This window comes from Canis aureus, chromosome 32, assembly GCF_053574225.1.
Source record: "Canis aureus isolate CA01 chromosome 32, VMU_Caureus_v.1.0, whole genome shotgun sequence".
Classification (NCBI taxonomy): Eukaryota; Metazoa; Chordata; class Mammalia; order Carnivora; family Canidae; genus Canis; species Canis aureus.
The window spans coordinates 43,955,173-43,982,460 of NC_135642.1; the positions used below are offsets into that span (position 1 = coordinate 43,955,173).

At 35.9% G+C, this 27,288-nt stretch overlaps 1 protein-coding gene across 41 annotated transcripts in view; it reads left to right on the forward strand.

Annotated features, from left to right (window-relative positions):
* Positions 1-27,288, forward strand: part of PEAK1 (pseudopodium enriched atypical kinase 1) — a 293,696-nt gene that overhangs the window by 179,439 nt on the left and 86,969 nt on the right. The window contains exons 6-7 of one of the 41 annotated variants that reach the window (XM_077882011.1): positions 12,309-12,381; positions 13,984-14,039. The exons of 39 other annotated variants lie outside the window; for them this stretch is intronic. The gene's annotated coding sequence lies outside the window, so the exon portion shown is untranslated. The remainder of the gene's footprint in view (positions 1-12,308; positions 12,382-13,983; positions 14,040-27,288) is intronic. One more of the 41 variants, XM_077882010.1, reaches the window with a different exon arrangement.

Sequence of the window (27,288 nt, forward strand, 5' to 3'; positions counted from 1 at the left end):
CGATCTGGGTGAGGTTACTAAATTTCATTGACTCTCAATTCATCATTCTGTAAAATGAAAATACTTACCTGTATAAGGTTGTTGGGATGGTGATCAGCAATAATGTATATGAAGCACCTGGCATAGTATATACAGGGTAGGAGGCATTTAATAAATAGTAAGCATTCACTGAATGGAATGCAACAAACATTAAAACTATTTCATTTTCTTAGCATCAGATATTTTATTTTATTTTTTTAAATTTTTATTTATTTATGATAGTCACACAGAGAGAGAGAGAGAGATTGGCAGAGACATAGGCAGAGGGAGAAGCAGGCTCCATGCAGGGAGCCCGACGTGGGACTCAATCCCGGGTCTCCAGGATCGCACCCTGGGCCAGAGGCAGGCGCTAAACCGCTGCGCCACCCAGGGATCCATCCCCCTTAGCATCAGATATTTTATTACCAATGTAGCTAACAAGAAAAAAAATGTGTGGATTGTTTACTATGGAAGAAAATTAAGGGTTAAATTACGTTCTTAAATTTTTTATGTTTCTGTTTGACTTCCAGTTTTTAAAAAATAATTCATTTGATTTCTTTGGTAGACTTGGAGTCAAATCACTTCTGAGTGTCTGTTAGAATCTCTGTGGTTCAGAAAAGAAATTAAATTTTAGATTCTCAACCTTATTTTGAATAAGGGAATTAATCATTCATTTATTCTTATTTACCTGATTTTGAGGTCAAGATATACCCAAGTAGTGGCATTTTCCGGACTCAACTATGTCCTTTCTCTCAGTATAGAGGAGAATCATCAGGAACAACACAGCTGGTACCTTGAGGAACATGACATAAAGTTGGCATTGCCTGCCAAGCCTGAAAAAAGCCAACACTTGTTCAGCTACTAATCTTTTCAGGCAGAGCCTTTGATTTGGCCCCAAATGACTGCAATTTACCATAGAAATATTTTTATTTGCTGCCAAAATCCTTTACAAAACTTGGTGTATTCTGAAACACAAACATATAGGCTATATTGGTGTCTGGTTTTTTTTGTTGTTGTTCTTGTTCGTTTTTTGTTTTTTTGTTTCTTTAGTTTCCTTTTCCTCACTCACATTAGCCAGTTTCCCAATCTTGGCCATAAAATGTTTGCCCAGTTAGGTGCTTCATAACAGAGATTCTTTCCAATAGCAAATGTGTTCCGGAATAACGTATTAGCTGTATTATATAATCAGGAGCACTAGCTGATGGGGTATTCATCTGTAAGAAAATATTCTCTTAGTACCCCTGGGCTTAGCAATATAGATCCTCAATATCATTTGTCTCACTTCAAAGCTAATTGAAATCAGCCAGCCTATGTTTCAAAATACCTACACATATTACCAACCATCTGGCTGCTCGCAAATGATGAAGACATTTAATATAAAACCTGGTTAATGCACCAGCTTCTCACCTCTAGAGAACTAATCTTGCCTAGGACACACGTTTAGTATTGGTCTGCAGTAGAGGGCAATCATTTGGGTCCCCAAACTCATGACAGTTTGATGTATTCACTCTCAGGTGACTGACCATGTGATAGATACTCAGAATGATCTTTGAGGGACTCATTCAGAACTGCAGTGACAGAGCAGAAGGTTCATGTATACCATTAGGGCCACAGTATCTAGAGTGCACTGCATGTGGGTAGGGGCATATGTGGCTGTTTTTTTAGTAACTAAATGCAATCTTATTATGAAGGTGATGCTGAATGAAATACGCTTATAGTAGAAAATTTGTGATATATACATTTTCATGTAGCATTTTGTTATTAGTCTTTCATTTGTTTAATTAGGATTATATGTGCATTATTTTTGGCAAAACTGGGATTCTATATGTAGTTTTTATTCTTTTTAAACCTAGTTATATTTTACGAACTTTTTTTTCAGTTTTTATTTTAATTCCAGTTAACATACAGTGCTGTGTTAGTTTCAGGTGTACAATATAGTGATTCAACACTTCCATACATCACCCAGTGCTCATCACAAGTGCCCTCCTTAATCCCCATCACCTATTTCACCCATTCCCCCGTCCCCTTCCTGCTGGTAATCCTCAGTTTATTCTCTGTAACTAAATCTCTGTTTCTTGATTTGTCTTAGGAACATTTTTTGACATCATTAAGGAACATCTCCATTTCAATTACTGTATAATAGTCTGTCATATTGCTATCTTCTCTTAAGTTATCAATGGAACATTTATGTTGTCTCTCATTTCCCTATTAGAAGTAACACTGTACTGAACACCCTGTGGAAAATTATTTCTGCATATAAATTAAACATTGAACATATCATTGCTTCCTTTAAGGCAAATTCTTAGAACTTAATTGTAAGATCAAAAGACATGAAAGTTTTTCTACTGTATTTTGTTTCTTTGTATTTAGGGATGTTTTATATATGCCTCATCACACTTGAGAAAACTTGTACTTTTTTTTGGTACTGTATAAAATACCCAATCACCTAGCCAATTGCTAGACATGGACATATTTTTCCATTTTAGAGCAATTTGATAGATGATTAACTGGTTTCTCAATTTTTTAAGTGGTTTTATTTATTTATTTATAAGAGACACAGAGAGAGAGGCAAAGACACAGGCAGAGAGAGAAGCAGGCTCCATGCAGGGAGCCCGATGTGGGACTCGATCCATGGCAGGGAGCCATGGACTCCAGGACCATGCCCTGAGCAGAGGCTCAACTGCTGAGCCACCCAGGTGTCCCTCTCAATTGTTTTAATTTGAATTTCTATGAAGTTTAGTGAGGTAGCATATAATAATTATTTTTGCTGAGTTTCAGGTGAATTTCTCATATACCTGTCAACACTAGTCAAACATTAATAAAAGGGAAGTATTCTAGTAAAAGGGAAGTATTCCCTCTTCAAGTACCATATTTGAAGTGGTAATAAGCAACAGAATTGCAGGTTTTTAAAGAGATCACATTTGTCCTGCTATCTTGAAGCTTCTGAGTAAAAGTTATAACTTCAAATCAAACAAATCTCAGTACATTTTTGTTAACTCTCTAAAACCAAATTTTACTAAGATTTTCATCATCTTTTACCAGATTTCTCATGAAGAATTTCAACTGCTTTACTTTTCACCAAGGAGCCCTGCTTTTACAATCTTTCCTATTAATCTTGGTTACTTTTTCTTCCTCCTACTGCCCTTTGGGAAAATAAAGGCCCAGTTATTTTGCTTTTATCATACTTAAATATAAGCTACCATGTATAAAAGCATTTATTCTTGTTGTGGAAGAGATAGGGACTATTGATGTCTGCACTCTATTCTCAATATATAAGAAAAATATTCGCATATAGTCAAAAAGAAAATTAGGAATTATAATAATGTTAAAGTATTGCTTATTAATGATTGAATTTTTCTATATAAATTTATAAATTTGTGGATCTACTGACTTCAGAGTCTTTATTGTTAATTAGTTAATGAGGGTAAAGTGCTTTGAAGATGAAGAGTACTTTTTTGGTTTTATTTAATTTTTTTTTTTAGTAATCTATTTTTTACACCCAATATGGGACTCGAATTCACAACCCTGAGATCAAGAGTTGAATGTTCTTCCAACAGAGCCAACCAGAACCCCTAAAGATAAGAGTTCTTTTTAGGTGCTTTTATGTATTGATTTAGTCGGAGTTTTGTTCCTTATGGTAGTGATGGTTTTTGAAAGCCCTCTTAGTTTTTATAGTTTCTCAAATCAAGTAGATATTTCAGTCTTTTTCAGTCTTCAGTACAGGCTCTTTGGGTATAAAAGTGTTGATGAGATTGTAACAGAGAAAGTACTGGGATTAACCTTGGATAAATGACAGCTTTTTTACACCCTACTGGGAAGTAGTTTGGAAATAAGGTTGATTTTCATTTCCCACCAGTACATGTATATCATGATTAAAGGATGCCTACTATATGGTATCTGATACCAGAGCCCATGTTTGTCACTCACCAGTTAAACCTGGATCATATGTCTAGAGAAATAATGTTACAATGATTTGCTTTCATTGTGATCTTCCCTATTAAATAAATAATGAAAAGCTATACTTCCTGTCTGGTAACAATAAAATTTAATCTTTTTGTGATATTTCTGATTGTTAAAGAATTTGGGGATCATTCATCATTTCCTAAATCATCTCACTTCTAAATTTTCCTTTTTATATCATCTGCCACTCATCCAGTTAAGACCTCTTTGCCATCTACTTGCACTACTAGGACTGCCTCCTAACTAATCTCCCTACCTCCATTCATTTTCCATATTGTAGTTCATTTTAAATGGCACAGATATATTGATCTTAATCTAAAATATAGATATGATTATATTCTTGCACCTAAAATTTATTGGCCATACTCAGGCCTAGCTAGCATTCAATAATTTACATAATTTAATCCTAACAGTATTACAGCATTATTTCCCACCTCATTGTGTTTAACTGTTTGCTTTCATACCTTCATACCTTTCCTTGAATAGCTTAGGATGCAGTACATTTCTTTCTTTGTACCACCCTCAGAAATAATTTATATTCACTTGAAGGAGGGAAATGAGGAATATACAAATAAGTCCCATTCAGCCAGGGACTAAATGCAGTCTGTACATTGTGAAATGGGTAGCAATGGTGCAGACATAGAAAAATTTAATGCCTTCTGGTCTGGTAAACCAGAAATGAGAAACTAGGAAACTGGGAATGCCAAAGAGAGTGTAGCTTGCAAGGGGAGGAGTTAGACAAGAAATCTCTAGATTTTTGTCTTCCTGTATCTGTGACTCACCTTTCAATCATATGTGCCCAGAATAGACTCAGAGCAGCCTAACTAAAAATAAAAGATCTGCACAAGAAAAAGTTTATAGAGATTAGCTAGGAGAATGATCTCCTAAAACAAAGGAAACAATACTCATTAAAAATAACAGAATCTAGACTCTCTACAACTCGTGATACAATCCCAAATTAACTTGATATACAAAGAACCAAGAAAATAGAACACATTCTTATTTGAGTGAACCAAGTGTTGGAATTTACATATAAGAATTTTAAACCAGCTGTTATAACTATCATCAGTGAAGTAAAACAAAACATATTTTCAGTACATGAAAATCTCAGCAGAGAAATGGGAAGTCTTGGCAGAGAATAGAAAAAACAAAAAGATCAAATTGAAGTTCTAGAACTAAAAAATATATTTTTGAAATGAAAAATTCACTGGATGGACTTAATAGGTAAGTGGACATAAAAAGAGGAAGTCATCTCAAACAGATCAATATTAGTTATCTAAGACAAAAGCAAGGGAAAAAAAGATTAGCGGGAAAATGTACAAAGCATCAAAGATCTGTTAGATGGTATAAAATAGTTAGCTTCTCATCGGAAACCATTGAGGACAGAAGAGAGAATAACATCTATAAAGTGCTAAAGAAACTTGTCAATCTAGTATTCTATACCCAGCAAATATATTAATCAGTAATGAAGGGTGGACTTTTCATTATGATCATTTTGCAAAGATACAAATATCAAATCGTTACATTGTATATCTGAAACGAATATAATGTTGTTAATTCTACCACAATAAAACAAAATGAATGGAGACAAAATATATTTTTGGATAAAATAAAACAGAACTTTTTACCATAAGACCTGCACCACAAGAAATGTGGTGTAAAGGACTCCTTCGGTCTGAAGATAAATGGTTTTTGATGGAAATTTGAATATTCAGTAAAGAATAAAGGATATCAGATATTCTAAATATCTAGAGAAGTATAAAAGACTTTTCTTTTTTTTTTTTTTTTTTACTTTTTTCCTCTTAATTTCTTTATAGACTGTGACCATTGAAAACTAAAATTACAACATTTTCTTGCAGGGTTTGTGATGTATGTAGAGGGACATATAGGCCTAGAAGATTGCAAGTCTTCTATAGTTTATGTGAAATAGTCCATTACTAACTATATATAAATGAATTATGAAAACATGGATATATAATCCCTGGGTACAATTGCTATTAAGAATAATGCAAAATGTAATAGCTAAAAATCCAAAAGGAAAATTAAGCTGAAATTCAACAGGTACGTAAAACAAACATAAATATGTTTGTAAACAATAGCAATGCTTCAAAATACATGAAGCAAAAATCAACAGAATTCTAGGGCAAAATAGACAAGGTACAATCATAGTTGACTTTAGTACCAACTTTTCATCAATTGATGGAACTAGACAAAAGAAAAAAATCCAGCACACAAATAGGTTATATGATGAATACTGTCAACTACCTAGTCTTAATTGCTTTCATAGGATGTTATACCAAATAGTAGCAATGCACTATTTCAGGTGCACATGGTATGTTTACCAAAGCAATCTGCACCAAAAGCCAAATCTCCTATTTGGAAAGGTTGGAACTACAGAGTTATCTGATCACAGTGAAATTTAATTAGGGGCACCTGGGTGGCTCAGTCAGTTAAGTGTCTGCCTTTAGCTCAGGTCATGATCCCAGAGTGCTGAGATCAAGCCCCACATCAGGCTCAGCAGGAATTCTGCTTCTGCCTGCCACTCCTCCTGCTTGTGCTGTCTCTCTATTTATCAAATAAATAAAATATAAAAAAATAAATTTAATTAGAAATGAATAAGATAATCAGAAAAACACATAAATGAACATTAAGTCAAAGAAGAAATTACAAGAGAAATTTTAAAATATTTTAAATTGATACAACATATAAGAATTTGTGGGCTGCAGCCAATGTGGTATATAGAGGGAAATGTTTAGCTTTAAATGCCTATATTATGCAAGAAGAAAGTCTCAGATTGATGATCTATTTGACAAGCTGATCTAAAATTTATAGTGAGGGGATCCCTGGGTGGCGCAGCGGTTTAGTGCCTGCCTTTGGCCCAGGGCGTGATCCTGGAGACCCGGGATCGAATCCCACGTCGGGCTCCCGGTGCATGGAGCCTGCTTCTCCCTCTGCCTGTGTCTCTGCCTCTCTCTCTCTCACTGTGTGCCTATCATAAATAAATAAAATAAAATAAAATAATTAAAAAAAAATAAAATAAAGTAAAATAAAATTTATAGTGAGACTTGAAGAGCCAAAAAACATTGCAAAAGAACAGAGTTGGAGGACTTAGACTGCCTGATTTCCACACTTAATACAGCCTACAGTAATCAAGGCAGTGTGATACCATGTAAAAAGATACAGGTAGATCAGTGGAAAAGAATAAAGGCTGCAGCCTTATTCCCACTCCTATATGGTTAATTGATTTTCTTAAAAAACAAAAGTTCCAAGGCAATTCATTGGGCACAAGAGAAGCTTTTCAACAAATGTTTTTAGAAGAAGTGGACAGCTATGCACAAAGAAAGAAAAAAACCTCAGCTCCTACCTCATACTATGTAAAACAATTAACTCAAAATGGTTTATAAGACTAAATATAAAAGCTAAAAATATAAAACATAAGGGAACATTTTAGTGACCTTTGGTTTGTTGAAGACTTCTTAAATTGGATACAGAAAGCACAAAATACTTTTTAAAGAAATTAATAAGCTAGATTTCATCAATTCAAAAGTCTAAGCCAGAGGTCAACAAACTATGTCCTGTGGGCCAAATCCAACTGCTCTTTTGTTTTTATAAATACTGTTTTTCAGGAGTGGCCACACAATCATGTTCATTTGTTTACGTATTGTCTATGGTTGCTTTCCCATTCTAATGGCAGAGTTGTATCCAGAAATCATATGGTCTTTATTACCTGGCCCTTCTTAGAGTAAGTGTACCAAACACCCAAGGCCCTTCTTAGAGTAAGTGTACCAAACACCCATCTTAACTTATACTTTAAAAAAGTTAGAAAAAAAGGAAAAATAAACTAAACAAAATAAGAACAAGGAAATGACAGGAGAAATCAATTAAATTGAAAAAAAATATGTAGAGGAAAAACCAATGAAATCCAAAGCTGGTGCTTTGGGGGGAAAAGTCATTAGAGAAGATCCAAGTCAGCAATATTGGAAATAAAAGAAGGGACATGATTCTAGACACTTCTGACATTAAAAGGATAATAAGGGAATATTATAAGAAACTTTATGCAATAAGTTTGATAACCTAAAGACCTAAACCTCCAAAACTGGTCCAAAATGAAATAGAAAGCTTGGAACTACTTATATAACAATTAAAGAAATGTCATTAGTGATTTAAAATCTCCCAGAGCTAGGTAGCTTTACTGGTGAATTGCATCAAATGTTTTAAGGAAAAAAAATTAATATTATGAAAACTATTTCAGAAAATAGATAAGGAAGAAATACTTTCCTATATATTTTATGAGGACAGTGTTACCCTAATTCCAAAATCAGACAGAAATAGAAGAAAAGGGAACTATATTCCTTAGGAAAATAGATGCATAATATCTTACAAAATACTAGCTAATTGAATACTACATTTTTTTTTAAATGGGTAGTATAGTTGTCCTAGGAATGTAAGGTTGGTTTAACATCTGTCAGTCCCATCAATATAATTCACCATTTTAATACAATGTAGGAAAAAAAATCATTTCAATAAATTCAGAGAGAACATTTGACAAAATTCAATACAAAAAATTATCATTTTTCATGATAAAAATGTTTATCAAAGTAGTATTAGAAGAAAATTTTCTCAGTCTGTTTGAGGTTATCTACCAAAAAACAACATACAACCAAAAAAAAAAAAAAAAAAAAGCCCACCTTACAGATAAGCATCATATTTGACGATGGATGGCTTAGTGCTGTCTACCTAAGATCAGGAACAAGGCAAGGATGTCTTCTGTCACCATTTTCTTTTTTTTGTTTCTTTTTTTTTTTTTTTTTTTTTAAGATTTTATTTATTCATGAGAGAGGCAGAGACATAGGCAGAGAGAGAAGCAGGTTCCCTATGGGGAGCCCAATGTGGCACTCAATCCCAGACCCCGGGATCACACCCTGAGCCAAGACGCTCAACTGTTGAGCCACCCAGATTTCCCTGTCACCATTTTCATAATGATTTTCTAGAAATCTTACCAGTGTGATAAAGTAGAAAGTGAATTAATTAAAAGCATACAGATTGGAAAAGAAGACTCAAAACTGGCCTTACTATCAGGTAGGTAGAAAAGCCACATGAATTTTTTTTAAATAAATAAATTTAGTAAGATTTTAAGTTTATTTTAAAAAAATTTAAAAAATAAAATAAAATAAAATAAATTAAGTAACTATGTTGGGACACCTGGGTGGCTCAGCGGTTGAGCATCTGCCTGTGGCTCAGGGCATAATCCCAGGGTCCAGGATCGAGTTCCACATCAGGCTCCTTGCGGGGGAGTCTGCTTCTCCCTCTGCCTATGTCTCTGCCTCTCTCTCTCTCTGTATCTCTCATGAATAAGTAAATAAAATCCTTAAAAAATAAACTAAGTCCATAAATATACAAAAATCAATTTCTTTCCATGTACTAGCAGTACACAATTAGAAAATAAAGATTTAAAACTAATTCCATTTACAGTAACATAAGGAAACAAGATATTTGGGATAAATTTAACAAAAAATATTAAAGATGTCTACACCAAAAATTGCAAAATATGCAGTGGGAAACTAAAGATCTCAATAAATACAGTATACTGTGCTTATGAATCAGAAGACTAAATATTGTTAAGATGTCATTCTTCCCCAAATAGACTTATAAATTCAATGTAATTTCAGTCAGATTCCAGCAGGCTTTTTTGAAGATATTGACAAAGTGGCTTTAAAATTTATAGAAATAGGTAAAGAATCTAAAATAAGTATCACAGTTTTGATAAAGTATAAAGTTGGAGGATTTAAACTGCTTGATTTCAAGATTTGCTGTAACACCTATAGTAATCAAGACAGTCTGATCATGACAAAATGATAGATCAATGGACCAGAATAAGAATCCAGAAATAGATCCACACACATATGATAAATTGATTCTTTAACAAAATTGCCAAGGTAATTCAATGGAGAAGTCTTTTCAAGAAATAGTGCCAAACAAATGTACATTTGTATGGGCTGAAATGAACCTTAACCTCAAATCATACTTAAAATTGGACTTAAAATAAATCGTAAACCTACAATGTAAAAGGTAAAGCTAATTAACTTCTAGAGGAAACCATAGGAAAAAAAAATCTCTGTAACATGGGTTAGGCAGAGGTTTCTTTAAAAGAATATCAAAAGCAAAACTAAAAGAAAATATTGATAAAATGTTCTTTATCAGAATTAGAAACTTGCTTTTGTAAGATGCTTTAAACAAAAAGGCAAGCCAAAGACTACAAGAATATTTTTGCAAAATATATATTTGATGAAGGACTTACTACCTATCCAGCATACATAAAGAACTTTTACAACTCAAGACAAACAACTCAATTTTAAAATGGACAAATGACCAGAGGAGATGGTTTACAGTAGATGTATGAATGGTTATTAAGCCTGTGGAGAGCTCCTTATCACCTATCTGACAAATGCACATGTAACAGAAAAAGACCAATAATGCCAAGTGTTGATGAAGTTGTGGAGCAGCTAGACCCTATCATGCATCGCTAGTGGGTGCACATCAGCACGTTCGCATAACCATTTTGAGAACAATATGGCAGCGCCATACAAAGTTACACGTTCACAGTCAGACCTAGCAATGCCACTTTAAGGAATTAACCCAAGTAAAATGGAAATACATGCCCACCCAAAAGTGTGTTCAAGTGTTTCTAACAGCATTATTCTGGTGAGCAAATAAACAAATTGTCTTATATCCATTCCATGGAATCCTACTTGCAATAAAAAGGAACCAAATAGTAATATACAGAATAACTTGAATGAATCTCAAAAACAATGTGCTGAGTGAGAGAATCAAACATAAACACAGGGTTGACTTTGAAGAGCACAGGATTAAACTGGAAAGGTCCACTTATATGCAATTTTTTTACAATAAATACAGTACTATAAATATTTGTTCTTTTCCTTATGATTTTCTTTTTAAAATATATATATATATTTTTTTAGATTTTACTTATTTATTCATAAGATGCACAGAGAGAGGCAGAGACACAGGCAGAGAGAGAAGCAGGCTCCCTGCAGGGGGCCCGATGCGGGACTCGATCCGAGGACCCCCAGGGTCACGCCCTGAGCCGAAGGCAGATGCTCAACCACTGAGCCACCCAGGCGTCCCTCCTTATGATTTTCTTCATAACCTTTTCTCTAGCTTACCTTATTGTAAGAAGAATACAATATATAATATATATAACGTACCAAAAACAAAATACATATGTTATCGGTAAGCCTTCTGATCAGCCGTATGCTATTAGCAGTAACGTTTCAGGGAATCCAAAGTTATATGCAGATTTTAGACTGCATGGGGTGTCTGCTCCCCTATCCCCTGTGTTGCTCAAGTTTCAAGTGTACCACATACTGTATGATTCCATTTATGTGAGATTCTAGAAAAGAAATATCTATAGTGACTAAAAGCAAGTTTTGGGGGCCAGGAGTTGGGAAAGGAGCAAGTGCAAAGTGCGACAGAGAACTTTTTTGAGATCTGTATCTTCATTGTAGCGATTACACAGTTGTATGCAATTTATAAAAATGATCATACGGTACATTTAAAATTGGTTGATTTTACTGTTGCAAATAATGCCTTTAAGAAGAAAGAAAAATAAATCCTATTCATCCCTTAAGCCTAGGTTTTGCCACCTATTTATAAAAACTTCCTTTATTCTTTCTGTTGGAAGCACTATTTCACTCCTTGAACTCCCAGAATTCTCTCTAACTCTTAGGATGCTGTTTTCATGTTGTCATTTTGTATATTTCAACTCCCCTGCTAGTCTTATTTCTTTGGGGGCAGGGATTATTTCTAATTTTATCTTGGATTCTCCAAAGCCTAATTTTTGCTTATCTTGCTATTTATTTTTTTCTCTCAAAAGCAGTGGATAGAAAGCATCATTCCATTTAATGAAGGGTTCCAATTAATTAGATTTCAGACTGTTTTTTTTTTTTTTTACTGCAAATGTATACTTCAGAAATACATTCAGCATAGGGAATTATGATCTCTCGCAGTTTCCTTTAAACAACAAATGAATTCCTCCCCCACCCCAGATTCCAAGTTTATGTGTTCCTTTAAAAAGTGTCTCATTAAAAAAAAAAAGTATCTCATTGCTGATGAATGAAAAAAATTATTTTTGCTAGCACTAAACTCTAGGAGATATTAGATGAAGGGACACTGGGACAACTGAAATAACTCAGTTTGGTACTTTGTAAAAGAACTAAAAATGTTCTCTGATTAGATGTTTCTCATATTATTTTCTATAAAAAGCCAGATGTATAACATTAAATTTGAATTCATTGATGACCTTTTCACAGGACTTTTGGGATAACATTGCCCTGGTTTGTTTGATGATCTGCACACAAGTTGAGAGTTTACTGAAAGGAACAGGTAACTAAAATATTTGACTTCTGTCAGATAGCAGCAAGCAGACTTTTAGAATAAACTGTATTTAATCAATTTTTAATCAGATTCTCTCATGAGTCTCAGATATGCCTGTATTCTGTATTGTCAAGTCCAGGGAAAATCCACACAATCTAGGGGACAGACTTGTATAAATGGCAAAATTGCCATTTGTAAAATCTTTAGGAGCCTGATTTATCTTTTTGTCCAAACTTAGGGCTACTCCACTTCCCCCATGGAAAGTACCTGAAGGAAGACCAGTTTTTAATTTTCTCAAAAACAGCTTTGAATCCAACATTTTTGAACATGTACTCCACTGAGACACATAATGCTATATGAAGTATACAAAAGAGATAATTGAATCTGAAAATGTTATAAAATGTAGGAAAAGTAACAAAAAGAGAATTTTAGAGACTGAGAAGCCGGACCTAAACTCCTAGCTCAGCCACCTAACACCTCTTTTGGTGGCCCAGTCTATTGCCACTATTCAGTTGTGCCTTTGTAGAAGGAAAGCAGCTGTAGAAAATAAGCAAATTATGGGTATTCCTGTGTCCAATAAAACTTTATTTACAAAAAGACAGTTGGCTGTCTAGATGTGACCCATGGGCCATATTACGGATTCCTACTTTAACAAAATAGCACAGATTTGGAAGTAGAAAACCCAAAAGCTTTCTACCCAGGAAGTAGAAAATCCATCTCTGATGTGAACTGGCTGCATATTGATGATGAACCAAATCATTTAACTTCCTTGTGAATTACTCTTTTTTTAACTAGTAAAATAAAGAGGTGGGACTATAGTGATCTGTCTTCTTAAAATTTCCTGTCTTTAAATTTTAAATACTAAAAAAGAACTTTTTTTGGGGGGGGCATAAAAATCACCTTTTCCTAAAGGATAAAGAAATAACCTAAGGATGAAATCAATGCAATGTTGACTTTACACTGGTTACAGAAGCTGGGCTTAAAACATTTTACACACATATTGCTTCTTCCCTTTGGAAACTTTGAGATCTAAAAGAACTTCAGTCTTACAGTCTATGAGAATGAACCAGTGACTTCCAAATCAACATATTACCAATAACTTTAGTGATAACTGGATACTTTAATGCACATTTCTTCTGTATATGAAAACTATGAGTTACCTGTAGGTTTTTTAAAAATAATTACATTATATCACTCTAGGGTAGTATAAGTGGTTAAAAATAAAAAAGCTAACTTTTAAAAAAATCAGTAGCACCTAACCTATTTGATATCTATATTAAACATATATTTGATATATAAATGTATATATTAATATAATTACATATTAAATTAATATTGTATCTATATTAGCAACCTGCTCATTTTTTTTTAATTTTTTTTTTATTTATTTATGATAGTCACAGAGAGAGAGAGAAAGAGAGAGAGAGAGAGAGAGAGAGAGAGAGAGAGGCAGAGACACAGGCAGAGGGAGAAGCAGGCTCCATGCACCGGGAGCCCGATGTGGGATTCGATCCCGGGTCTCCGGGATCGCGCCCTAGGCCAAAGGCAGGCGCCAAACCGCTGCACCACCCAGGGATCCCCAACCTGCTCATTTTAATCTCCATTTTACAGATAAGGAAACTAAAGTTCAGAAACATAAGTAACTGGTTTAAGGATACATAGCCAGGGTAAGTGTCAAAGCTGAGATAGAACTCCATGTATTAGTCTTCTATTGCTGTTGTAAGAAATTGCAGGAGACTAAGTTGTTTAAAATGGCACAGATTTACTATCTTAAATTTCTGGAGGTCAGAAATCTGACATTAGAATCAAGGTTTTGGCAGGGCTACATTCCTTCTGAAGGCTCCAAGGGAGAATTCTTTTGCTTGCCTTTTCCAGCATCTAGAGGGTTCCCATAGCCCTTGCCGTAGTGGCCCATTCCCATCTTCAGAGTCAGCAGTGGCCGGTCAAGTCACTCAGACTCTGACCTCGTACAACGAGGACGCTTGTTACTTATTACATTGAGCCCACTCAGATAATCCTGGATAATCTCTTAAGATTCTAATTTAATCACATCTGCAAAGCCTCTTTTGCTCTATAAGGTAACATTTTCACAAGTTCCCGGGATTTGAATGTGAATGTTTTGTGGGTCCATTTTTCTACCCTCACACCCAGAAAAGGAGAATTTTTTTCAGAGATTCCACTTTATCCTCAGCATCTCCTACAAGGGAGGATTTGTCATCCCATTAGACAGATAAAAGATCCTGAGGTGGAAAGAATCTGTGACTTTGCCAAAGTTTTAAAACTAGTTAGCCAGGGTGGGGTGGAGTGGGGTGGGATGCTCTTAATTCCCAGTCCACAAAGCTCTCTGTTGGATCGTACTTCCATAACATTTTTATCAGTATTAGGCATTTGATGCTAATATGGGTAAATTGCTTTCATGTCTCCAGATAATCAAACTTGAATTCAACCCAAATTAGACTTGATTCAATTCACTTGCCATCTGTTAGCTTGTTTGATACTTTCTGGCTTTAAAAAAAAAAAAAAAAAATCTTTTCCTGAAGGATAAAGGAATAAGCTAAGGATATAATGGATGCAGAGTTTTAACTTTATTCAGCTACCTTGAAAATCTCTCTTGTTACTGTAGTGTTTAGACTCAGTGGTTGAGGGTATATGGAATGGTTAAGGGTACATTTTACATAAAAAGAGAGAGATAAAAAGGATATCTTAAAATGGATTTTTTTTAAATCCAGTTTCAATTTATTTTCTATTTATAGAACTTTTTTCAACATGTATTTCCTGTCTATTATGCCAGTGAATAAGTAGTTGAATCTGTACTGTAAATTTACTTCCCTAGTCTGTAGATACTTAACTCTTTACTTTCTTTTTGAAATAGTAGCAATGGAGAGAAGATAATACTTCAAAAAAAATAACAATTAAAAGGAGTCCTTTATAGAGCTTGTGTTTTGTAATTGCTATATGAAGTATTAATGGAGATGATAAATGACACATAACTTGTCTCTTTTAGTCCATTCCTTCAGTTTTTCATCAGTAGGCTAGTTCTCACAGTTAGATGTTTCTATTTTACCAAAACCAGGTATTTCCACATATTTCACATATTAGACTTTAGCTATTCCATAATCCACCATTTTTGTTGTTTCATTTGTTCTGTTATTCTAAACAGTAGTTTGATTTTTGAGTCATTTTTCTAGCTTTTTTCCTTGGGCAGGAAGGAGTTTTTTTTACCTCTGTACTACCTTGTATAAAATTCATAGGTCTTCTAGTTAATGGAAGCAGTTAAACTGAAAAGAGTAGAAGGAAGGATGAACACAGTAGTTGACAATGACATCATTCTGAGAGGAAACTACGGGCCCGGCCAGTGTGAGTCCCGGCCAGTGTGAGTCCCGTGGTAACAATGCTGAGACTGGGAATGCCGTTTCCCCAAGCTCCTGGTGGTCGTAACCAAGGAAGTAGCAAAGTACAGAGTAGAATTGCATGTGGTGGTTCTCAAGGCGTATGAACAGTATGATGTAATAGAATTGAGTGGGGGATCCCTGGGTGGCGCAGCGGTTTGGCGCCTGCCTTTGGCCCAGGGCGCGATCCTGGAGACCCGGGATCGAATCCCACATCGGGCTCCCGGTGCATGGAGCCTGCTTCTCCCTCTGCCTGTGTCTCTGCCTCTCTCTCTCTCTCTCTCTCTCTCTCTCTGTGACTATCAATAAATAAATAAATAAATAAATAAATAAATAATAAATAAATAAATAAATAAATAGATAGATAGAATTGAGTGGGAACTGAAGTGAGCCAGGACTGGGTTCGAGGCTTCCTGCTTCAGAGCTGTGTGGCCCTGGGCAAGAAACCTGATCTTTTCAATCCCCCATATCCTTCTTTATTAAAATGATAATTGCTGTTACTGTATGAATTAGAGGTATGATTTATATAGTAGTAGTAGCCTAGTAAACAGGTGCTGTAAGGATAAAAATACAGTAGATTGAAGGTGGTAGGCACATGCGTATAGCAGAGTGTGTTTACATTGGATTTTCACTGCCCTAAAATTCCCTGGGCTTCAGCCATTCATACCTTCCACCCCCTAAATCCTTGGAAACCACTAATCTTTTTACTTTCTCCATAGTTTTGCCCTTTCTAGAATGTCATAGTTGGAGTCACATAGTATACAGCCTTTTCAGGTTGGCTTCTTTCCATTTGTAATGTTTATTTATGGTTCTTCCCTGTTTTCATAGCTTGATAGCTCATTTCTCTTTATCTCTGAATAGTATTCCATTTTGCAGATATACCACAGTTTATCCAGTCACCTATTGAAGGACACCTTGATTGTAATTATGTATAAAGTGGCTATCATTTGTGTGCAGATCTTGTATAGACATAAATTTTCAACTCCTTTGGGTAAATACAAAGGGGCAAGATGCTCATGTTGAGCATCTTTTCATATGCTTGTTTGCTGTCTGTCTTTGGTGACTTATCTCCTCAGATTTTATGCCTATTTTTTAGTTGTGTTGTTCATTTTCTTACTACATTTTAAGAGTTCTTTGTATTTTTGGATAGCACTTCTTTTTCAGATATATCTTTTGCAAATATTTTCTTCTACTCTGTGGCTTGTCTTCTCATTTGCTTGACATTGCGTTTTGCTGAACAGAAGTTTTTAATTTTAATGAAATTCAACTTATCAATTCTTTCTTTCATGGATTGTACCTTTGGTGTTGTATCTTAAAAGTCATCACTAAATGCAAGGCCATCACTAAATGCAAGGCCATCTAGATTTTTTTCTTATATTATCTTCTAGGAACTTTATGGTATTGCATTTTATCCTTAGGCTTTATATTCAATTTTGAGTTAATTTTTGTGAAGGGTATGGGTCTTTGTCTAGATTCTTTATATATATATGTCTAGTTGTTTCAGTATCATTTGTGGCAAAGATTACCTTTCTTTATTGAATTGCCTTTGATTCTTTGTCAAAGGTCAATTGACTATCTATGGATCTATTTTTGGGCTCTCTCTTCTGTTCCACTGGTTTGTCTGGTTTTTTTTTTTTTTTTTTCACTAATACCATACTACCCTAATTCTTATAGCTTTATAGTTAGTCTTAAAGATAGGTAGTGACTCCAGCTTCCTCAAAATTGTGTTTGCTCTTTCAGTTTACGCTCTTGATTTTAATTCCATAGACTATGCTACAAAGTATAAGAATAAAACTTCATGGTATTGTCCTTTGGCTACATATCCAGTAAACAATAGAAATGATTTCTTTGTATCCTATTTTCCCAGATATTTTTTCCTTTTTCCCAGATTTTAATCATCCCCATCCATATATATATATATATATATATACACACACATACATACACTAAAACCCACTACTCAAAGAATGGTCTGTGGCTCCAGACATACTGAATCAGAATCCTGACCTACCAAATCAGTATTTTTTATAAGATATCCATGTAGTTTGTAAGCACATTAAAGTTTAAGAAGCCCTACTCTAAAAAACAACTTTTATCTGACTGACTATATAATAACTTCACTTTTTAAAGTTTGAAAACCACAATCAGGATCTAGGCAGTTTTTGTTTCTTCATTTTAGAATCTGCTCATTTCAAACCTGCTGGTCAGACAGAAGATAACATATAAACCAGGAAACTAGCACAGTCAATAGAAACTTTAATGTTAACAGATGCTTTAAAGATCTTACAGTAGAATCAAATGTGATTTACATCATTCTGCTTGTTAATGAGGAGACATATCTGGAAAAATGTTGCTAAGACCAATGTCAAAGAAATTACTGCCTATGTTTTCTTCTAGCTTCATAGTTTCATGTCTTACATTTGAGTCTTTATTTATTTTTGTGTATAGTATAAGAAAGTGGCCCAGTTTCATTCTTTTGCATGTAACGATTCAGTTTTCCCAGCATTGTTTATTGAAGAGACTCTTCCCCATTGTTTTTGTTTTTTTTTTTTTTTTTTTTTTTGTTTGTTTGTTTGTTTGCTTGGTTTGGTTTGGTTTTTGCCACCTTTGACATAGATAAATTGACCATATAAACATGAATTTATTTCTCGGCTCTCAATTCTGTTTTATTGATTTGGATGTCTGTTTTTGTACCATATTGTTTTGATGTCTACAGCTTTGTAGTAATCTTGAAATCTGGAATTGTGATACCTCCAGTTTTTTGTTCTTTCTCAAGATTGTTTTGGCTATTCCAAGTCTTTTGTGGTTCCATACAAATTTTAGTATTATTTGTTCTACTTCTGTGACAAATACTGTTGGTATTTTGATAGAGATTGCACTGAATCTGTATGTTTCTTTTTTTTTTAATTTTTATTTATTTATGATAGTCACAGAGAGAGAGAGAGAGAGGCAGAGACACAGGCAGAGGGAGAAGCAGGCTCCATGCACCGGGAGCCTGACATGGGACTCGATCCTGGGTCTCCAGGATCGCGCCCTGGGCCAAAGGCAGGCGCCAAACCACGGTGCCACCCAGGGATCCCAATCTGTATGTTTCTTTGGGGAGTATGGACATTTTAACGTTATTGATTCCTCCAATCCTTGAGCATGGAATGTCTTCCCATTTGTATCATCTTTAATTTCTTTCATCAATGTCTTATAGTTTTCAGAGTACAGATCTTTCGCTTCCTTAGCTAAGTTTATTCCTAGGTATTTTATTCTTTTTCATACAATTGTAACTGGAATTATTTTCTTAATTTTTCATTCTGCTTTGTTTTTAGTGTGTAGAAATGCAACTGATGTCTGTGTGTTAATTTTATATCCTGCAACTTTACTGAATTCATTTATATCCTGTTAGTTATGGAAATGGCTAAGTTTCTTGTTTCTTGGTACTTTTCCTGCAAATCAACTTTAAACAGTTATGACATGTAGAAATATACTTTGCAGTAACTCACCTCTGGGGCAAAATATATTATCTTTCCCATTACAAATGCCATTACTTTTAAGAAGCATAAGGTTTGGAGTTAGACAGGCTTGAGATCTAATATTAACTCCACTACTTCCTGATTTTATACCAACTGAGTATCAGTTTCCTCATCTGTAAATTGGAGAAGATACCCTCCAATATAATGGCTAGGAGGATTGGATGAGGTGATAACATAGTTTCCAGCACAGTGACTGCAGTAGCTCAACAATTGTTAGTTTCTTTCCTTTCCTCTACCCCCAAAGAGTCACATACTCTACCAACTGAGCCAGCCGGGAGCCCCTCTAGGGAATAAATTCTTAAAAAGAGGTTTCACTTCTGTCTTTTCAACATAAAGATCTATATATTACCCTCAAATTTTATTGTGTAAATTGGTAAGCTTTTGTATATAAATACCGCTCTTTCCCCATTTATAGACATTATCTGTTTTTTCATGAAGAAATTATCAGTTTTGCCACCCATTCATCAATCAAGGCTCTTTCTAGTATTGAGAATACTTTATGGCATCTAGCATATTCTAAATATTGTCTTTTCATTATTTCTGGCATATCATCTGGGAAAAGCTAATTCAGAGTCTGTTTTTACTTTTTTTTAAGATTTTATTTATTTATTCAACAGAGAGAACACACACAGGGGGAGTAGCAGAGAGAGAGAGAGAGAGAGAAAGTCTTTTTAAAAAAGACAGAAGGGGGATCCCTGGGGGGCTCAGTGGTTGAGTGTCTGCCTTCAGCCCAGGGTGTGATCCTGGGGTCCTGGGATCGAGTCCCGCATTGGGCTCCCTGCATGGAACCTGCCTCTCCCTCTGCCTGTGTCTCTGCCTCTCTCTGTCTCTCTGTGTCTCTAATGAATAAATAAAATCTTTAAAAAAAAAGAGAGAGGGAGAAATTAAAAATAAAAAAAGACAGAAGCAGTAGAATCCTTAACTCTGCGTTAGGTCTCATACTCACCATATTGGCTCACCTTGTGTGTTTCCCTTTATGCGTCTGACTCATCTGCCTTCAAAGTTGGTATGCATTTTACACTCTGATTTGTTCCAAATGAAGCTAGCTTTAGTATTAATTCAGCCTTCTAGTTGGAACTACGTATAAAATAAAAGTGGGTGGTACTGTACCCTTTTACATGGAGTTGCACATTAAGCTATTCACATCCTCTATGTTCAAGAAGCATTGTGTTTTCTTTTTGCCTAGATTTTTGGATTATTGACTAGTTGTGTTCTTCATAATTTAATAATAGATTATTTTCCAGAGTAATTAAAGAATAGTCTTAGTCTGCCTACATTGGTACCAATCACTGCTTTAAGTATTTGGGCTGGAAATTGTGGTTGATTTTGATATTTTATCATCTTGAGTTTTGTCTTATCTCAGAACACAGGACTGTTAGAAGAACCCACTTGTCTGCTGAACATCCTACTGAAATATTTTCTTATTTAAGGGTGGTAGTGGATAAGGGCAGGACCAAAGTTGGAAAATTAATAGGAATCTACCAAAAATTGTTAAAGTAATAGAAAATTTCAAAAAACTATTGAATCATTGCACAGAAACCTCTTGATGAAGATTTCTTGTTATATTTGACTTTTAATTATGTCCATATTAATTAAATTCTGCTTGAATAATTAATTCTACCTCTCATTTTTAGGCAAGAGCCAAGGGAAAGTAATACAATTTAAATGATGTTTGTCATGAGGGAGGCTTTTCTAGTCTGTAACTACAAATTTTGTCATTTCTATTATTGGTTTACCTTCCCCTATGAATTCTTTGGATTTTTATTCTTTATTGATTTTAAGCAATAACCATTGTCATGCATCACAAACAAGCACCATTTTCTGCTGTAATCTCTAACTTCTCCAAGGATAACCGTGTTTAGACTTCTCTTAGGTTTCTCTTCAAGTTGATTTTCCCTGCCATTTGTCATTACCTCAGAGAGGGAGCTAAGGCTGCTCCTGGCCTGCTCGGTGCCAGGTAACATCCATGTCTCACAACACTCCTTCTTCTCCACGGTCTGTATTTTATCTGTATTGTGCTGCTGCTTCCCTTCTTTACCACGTCACCTGCTCAGTTTTCAGTGCCATCGATAAATCAGAAGCCAGTCTTTCTCAGTAACTCTGGAGAGATTTGGGGAATTCTTTTTTTTTTTTATATATAAATTTATTTTTTATTGGTGTTCAATTTGCCAACGTATAGAATAACACCCAGTGCTCATCCCGTCAAGTGCCCACCTCAGTGCCCGTCACCCAGTTAACCCCCACCCCCCGCCCACCTCCCCTTCCACCACCCCTAGTTCGTTTCCCAGAGTTAGGAGTCTCTATGTTCTATCTCCCTTTCTGATATTTCCCACTCATTTTATCTCCTTTCCCCTTTATTCCCTTTCACTATTTTTTATATTCCCCAAATGAATGAGACCATATAATGTTTGTCCTTCTCCAATTGACTTATTTCACTCAGCATAATACCCTCCATCCAGTTCCATCCACGTCGAAGCAAATGGTGGTTATTTGTCATTTCTAATGACTGAGTAATATTCCATTGTATACATAAACCACATCTTCTTTATAGATTTGGGGAATTCTATACTATTAGAATACATTCGGAATTGTGGTGATTCAAGGTAATAAAGAGAAGTGATGAGTATGAGAAGCTAAGAAAACAAAAAGCTTCTAGGATTTCTTTCTCTTTCAAAAAACATATGTAGAGTATTTTAAGACCTTCCAGTAGGGCAGCCCCGGTGGCGCAGCGGTTTAGTGCCACCAGGATGTGATCCTAGAGACCTGGGATTGAGTCCCACATCGGGCTCCTTGCATGGAGCCTGCATCTCCCTCTGCCTGCCTCTCTCTCTCTCTCTCTCTCTCTCTCTCTCTGTGTGTGTATCAAATAAATAAATAAATAAAATAAGATAAGATAAGATATAAATAAGACCTTCCAGTAGATTATACCTTTTTCTCCAGTGCCCACAATATTTAAAGAAAATCAGAGCATGGCAACCTGTCATGTGGGATTTCCATTTGCACTATATTATTCCCTAAACTAGCAGTGTTGTCAAGGCTACTGCTTGACAGGCAAATTGGGGAGGAAGAGAGCTGGATCAGGAGCTTCATGTGATCATTGACCCTCACCTGTTGTCCATTTAACAAATGACCTTGAAGAGTTCGTATAATCTTGTCTTTGGTAGGAAAATGGTAGACCCAGAGTTCGACTGGCTCTTGCTTATAAAAGTTAGACAGATTATAGAGCAATAGCAGGGCTCACAGGCTTATTAGCATGAAATACTGGCTGATCCAGAGGGAGGTGCAAGAGTGATGGTATTGTTGCTGCAAATGATTGTGGGAGACACTTGTGAGTATTGCACAGTGAATCTGCACCTTCCGTGGACACTCAGTTTAAGGGGAGGCTTCCTCGGGATGGGGCTTCCGCAACACATGTCTAATAGGTGCATTCATTTTAATATGCTTATTCATTGAATAGGCTTGATTAATTAGTACATGTCACCATCTGGTACTTAGTGAGACTATTCATTTTTAAAATGTTGAAATTGCAGGGAATGGTGCACACCAATTAAAATCCTTTTAAATGGATTGTGTTGGTATAAAGTATACGTGCAGGAGGACCTCATTGGAATTCAGCATGCATCTAAGGGTACATACATCAGCCTGAAGTCAATTAGAACAAAGGAAGTCAAGAGAAGAGAAAATGAAAGAAGAGCTGTCCTTTTTCTGAATGTGTCTGCTCATACATTGGGCTTTCTCTATTTGTTTTTCTGTTCTTCCTCTCACTTGTCATGATTGTCCTCCAACTTTTTATTTTGGATTCTTTCTTTCTCTTTCACCCTCCATTTTTGTCTTTTTGTTTCTCACTTTCTCTCCTTCCCATCTCATCATTCTCCAGTCATACATTAAAATAGAAGAGTTGGAGGAATAATTTTATGTACTGATACAGTAAAAATTGTGTCCTTTGAAAGAATGAGTTCTAATTGGCCAAATTTTCTGGATAATTGTGAGCTCAAGCTCATTAAACATTAAAATGTTTTAGTTAGAAGAATCATTTGGTGTTTATGTAATCTACATTTTTTAAAATGCATATTAAGATTTGGGTACTTTTTCAACCTCTATCTACCTTTGTTTTCCAAATTTGCCATAATGTGGATATATTTTATAATTAAACTTTTAAATAATAAAACCATTTGTATGAAAATCTTTCCAAAACATTTCACACTTGTATTGTTTTCTTCCCTCTTTACATAGGATACTCAACATAATTTAACATTTTCTTGATATCTTGCTAGAGTCACGGTTAGTCATGGTGCCATTCTGGAAAAGTGCAGTGATGCTCTTATGGGATTTGGGCTGTTTGTCCCACACTGAGATGCTTTCTGTAACTCTTAAGTTTTTGTATTTTTCTTTCTATCCATTTGCAGTCAGGTAGTCGCTTGTCACTTGCCATTTCTGTCTGAACGCTTCTGTCCCATTTTAAGCTTTTAGGTCTGTGAAACCAGATAATAAAAGCATTATTTGTCTGTCTGAGAAGTATATGGGTGCCAAAGCTGAATAAGAAGCTAAGACTAGGGCAGCCTGGGTGGCTCAGCGGTTTGACGCCTGCCTTCAGCCCAGGGCCTGATCCTGGAGACCCGGGATTGAGTCCCACGTCGGGCTCCCTGCATGGAGCCTGCTTCTCTCTCTGCCTGTGTCTCTGCCTCTCTCTCTGTGTGTCTCTCATGAATAAATAAATAAAATCTTTAAAAAAAAAAAAAAAAAAGCTAAGACTAGCAAGTGAGAAAGAGGAAGTTGTATACAGACAGCCTAAGTACCATGTGATGGGAATTATTGGGAGGAAACAGTTAATTTTAAGAGGAAGATCTGCAGCTTCACAGGGGACTTGGCATTTGACTAAACGTGGAAAGTTTTATAGAATTTTGAACAGTTGTTATATGGGTAGACATGTAGGAAATGATAATTTAAAAAATGATAAGCCAGTATCAGGCACAAAAGAAAGAGCACTATGTTTTGTCTTAAGGAGTCCAAATGTATTATAGAGCCAACTGAAAACCACTTTTGATTGCATGAAGAAGTAGAGCAGTAAACTGTATTTTAGAGGAATTAAGAGATAACAGGATACCATCCCAGTACAAAAAGTGATGAAACTGAGGATTCAAGTGATGGCTAGAGTTGTCAAAGAGAGAGTACGGATTGGAGGGACAGAGCCTGTCAATTAATTGAATATAGCACAAGAAGACTTGGGGGAGGGGTGGTGGTCAACACTGACCCAGCCTGAATGTCTGCCAGTATTGTGGTACCATTAATTGTTAATGGTGCCTAGAACAAGGTGGAGCACATTTTGTAGGAAAGGTAATTCTATTTAGAGAGGTCTAGTAGGCAGTTGGAAACTGAAGTCTGGAGCATCAAAGCACAAGATGTGCAGGCTCTGGGAAGTTATTCCCAAATATTACATATTTGGGAATAGACAGGATCACAGAAGGAATTATTAGAAAAGAGTCTTTTTAAAAGAGTAATAGTGGAAAGGGCATTTGGGCACCTTTGTGGGGAAGCAGTGGGACATAAATATCTCCACTCAAATTAACATTATCTCAGCTAATAGTTAAGTGGATAGAGGTTGCATAAATCAAGGGGAGCACGAGAGAGACTATTAGGGTTCGTCAAATTATAAGTAGAGCGTTCAGTTTTATTTCTGTACCAACAATACCAACAAAACTGATCTGAATTGATCAAATTAAATTTGTCAAAAACAAGAGTAAAGAGTCTAAGAATGAGACCCTAAGGCTCTTTCCTACCTTGTCTATTTTTCAGCTGTGCCCTGAATAGATAATCTTGCCAGATAATTATTTCCATAGAGAAGAGTTGTTTCTTATTATATATGAGAAATGCTTTTAATTGTTTGAGGTTATTAAAGGACTCTGACTGCAACTTTATTTCTCCCACCGTTAAATTTGTTTGAATGATTCAAATTGGCATTTTAACCCAAATTTGCATTCACATTATCTTTTGATTGTAAATTTTCAGAAAGGCTTTAAAAAGGCTTTAAAATTCATGTTACCAGACAGCATGTTCACTATGTTAAATACATCTTTGTATCTGTGCGTGTACAATTTAATCTTTACAAAAAGAAGACCTAAAAGGGTATATAGTAAAATTTGGGGCTTGGGGTTTTGCTTGTTTGTTTGCATATCTTTATTTTCTGATTGCTTTTACAATCTAAAAAATTTGGTTATTTTTATTTAAAAAATATAAGTATCATAAGACCTATAGAGTTTGAGTGACTTGCGTAAAGCAAAATTTCATATCTAATTAGTAATGGCCTTGAGTGTTCGTTTTTGCTCGTGGGGGTCAGTTCTACTGCTTGGTGAGTTGTGGTAGGAATGGCAGTGCCATCCAGTGCTCGTGGCAGCCACGAGGACCAGGATGCAGCACCTCCTCAGGAAAAGCGGGCATGCGGCTTGTGGCTTTTCACCCAGAGAAGCATGGGCTGGCTCTAGGGCTCCAGTGGTACGAACCGCCGGCAGGTACCTTCACTAATAAGGAGAGTAAAGGCCCAGCATACTGTCGGAAGGGTGAATTAGCTTTTCCTCTGCCAGATTATGGTCTTGGTTATTAATTATCCGCTGACTCCCCAGAATCCAAGCTTCTGCTGTTTGTTTGTTTCTGAGCTGTGGAGCGAGAGGGAGAATCTTAAGCAGGCTCCATGCCCAGTGCAGGGCCCAGTGAAAGGCTCGACCTCACAAGCCTGAGTTCATAAACTGAGCCAAAATCAAGAGTCAGTTGCTTAACTGACTGAGTCACCCAGTGCCCTCCGCTGTTTTCTAAGTGTTGCCCTGTGGAAACCTGTTGGCATGTGCTCTTGCCTGTCTGGATGAAGCATCCTTCGTGCTCCATCACTGGCCCCATCCCTTCAGTTATTCAGCCCAAGTTTTATTCTTCTGTGTTCATTTTGTAGTAAAGAAAAGATAACTAGAGAATTGTCACTTTACCTTTTCTCCTTTCCTCCACTTCATCCTGAATCTTTTATATTGTTCTCACCAAACTATTTGCACTCAAGATTTAGAATTAACTTTATATAAGATAATAGCAATTAGGGCAGCCCGGGTGTCTCAGTGGTTTAAGCACCTGCCTTTAGCCCAGGGTGTGATCCTGAAGACCAGGGATCGAGTCCCGCGTCGGGCTCCCTGCAGGGAGCCTGCTTCTCCCTCTGCCTGTGTCTCTGCCTCTCTCTCTGTGTCTATCATGAATAAATAAATAAAATCTTTAAAAAAAAGATAATAGCAATTAATGTATTTTTTTAATGGGGAGAATTTTAATCACATCTGTGGCTTTGAACTATGTTTGCTATTTTCATTCAGGTCTCAATTTTCTCATTATTTTTACAGTCGAAGTAATATAAATGGTTGCTAACTTAATTCTCTACAGTCGAAGTATGCCTCTGGGAAAATCCTCTTTGATCTTTATGTTGAGACACCCCAGAGTCATTGTGTCAGTCCCTGTCCCTTTCCACCAATGTCCCACTAAGTTGACAAATGTCCATTTAGCTTCTCAAATCAGCACCTGCCCATTATTCCCTACTGCCACTGTGTTAGTTTGGGGCCTTACCTGCTCTGGTTTTATAATAGTTGTACTAGCCACATTGCCTCCAACCTTGCCTCCTGTCCATGTGCCTTCTTCCATGTGCACCTGAATTCTTAAAGCACAAGCAGTATCACATTATCACATTACCCTGTTGCTCAGCAACTTCTTCCTATTTTTTTTTAAGATTTATGTATTTATTTATTCATGAGAGACACACAGAGAGAGGTAGAGACACAGGCAGAGGGAGAAGCAGGCTCCCCACAGGGAGCCCAATGTGGGACTCGATCCCGGATCTGGGAATCACACCGAAGGCAGGTGCTCAGCTGCTGAGCCACCCAGATGTCCCAGCAACCCCTTCCTGATACTCTCGGATACAGCATCTTTTAAGACTAATGTAAAAAAAACACAAGTCCAAAACGGAATGCTAAAGTTTCTTCACAAGG